Here is a 1,353-nt window from a genome sequence, read left to right as displayed (position 1 = left end):
ATCATACTCCTAATTTTCTAAGAGTTTTTTAATAATAAATAGATTTGTCAAATACTATCTATAAAATTATTGACATGATCATGTGATTTTTTTCTTAATTTTATTAATATACAGTGTAACTTTATTTGATTTTCACATGTTAAGTCAGCACTGAATTCCTAAGATAAACAAATCACTTGGTCATGATGTTTACTATTTTTGTTAAGGACTTTTTGATTGTTACACCTATATTCATGAAGGATATTTGTCTGCAGTGTTCTTTTCATGTTATGTTTGTGTTTGGTATCTGTATCAAAGTAATGTTGCCCTCGTAAAATGAATTGAAAATTATTTTCTTCTCCTAATTTTGGATGAATTTGTGGAAGATCAACTTGACCTCTTTACGTATTTGGGTTCACCACTAAAGCCATCTTCCTCTGGGTTTTCTCTGTGGGGAGATTTTGAGTTACTAATTCACTTTCTTTATTTTTATCAGTCTGTTCATATTATAAAAATTTCTCCTTGAGTTATATAAATTGCATTTTTCTGCAAATATGTCAACTTCATCTGAATTTTCTGGCACATGATTATTTATAGTATTTTACTTTTTGTAAGGCCAATAGTGATGATTCCATTTTCACTTTTTAATTTGTTAATTTATATCTTTTCCTTTCTTCCTGGACAACATAGTTCAATTTTTGTTGTCTCAAGAAAACAATTTTTGATATGTATTTTCTTCATTGTTTTCCTATTTTCTAGATGATTAAATGTCATTGTATTTTTGTTCTTCTTTTTACTTCTTCTGGGTTTAGCTTTCTTTTATTTTTCCATTTATTAAAGAAGAAGCTTAGGTTGTTACTATGACATCATTTCTTAGGTGACTGAAATTATAAAGGTTTCTCTAAATGTTGTTTGTCACTATGTCATAAATTATGATATACAGTGGCACTGATTTTCTTTGGTTAAATATATTTTCTAATTTCCCTTACAATTTCTTCTATGACCCTGCTATGGTTTGGACATAGTTTGCCCCCCAAGGGTTCATATGTTGAATACTTGATTTCCCGTATGACAATAATAAGCAGTGGAGGGCTACAGTGGGAGGTATTTAAGTCATTGGGAATCTTGCCCTCAGAAGGCATTAAGGTAGTTCTTTTTATACAAAGTTAATTAGTTATAAAAAGGGGCCCATAATATTCTGTGGCTTGCTGTCAGGCAATGTGGTCTCTGGTTTTTGTAATGCTCCTACCATTGTGATGCCATCTGGCACAGTGTGCAACTGAGTTAGGAATGCAAGGTGCTCACTGGAGCCAGCATTATGCTGTTGGGGCTTTCAGCTTCCCAAACAATGTGCTAAATAAATGTCTCTACTTC

The sequence above is a fragment of the Octodon degus genome, unplaced genomic scaffold (assembly GCF_000260255.1).
Source record: "Octodon degus isolate 3935 unplaced genomic scaffold, OctDeg1.0 scaffold00377, whole genome shotgun sequence".
NCBI lineage: Eukaryota > Metazoa > Chordata > Mammalia > Rodentia > Octodontidae > Octodon > Octodon degus.
This window is presented reverse-complemented; position numbering follows the sequence as displayed.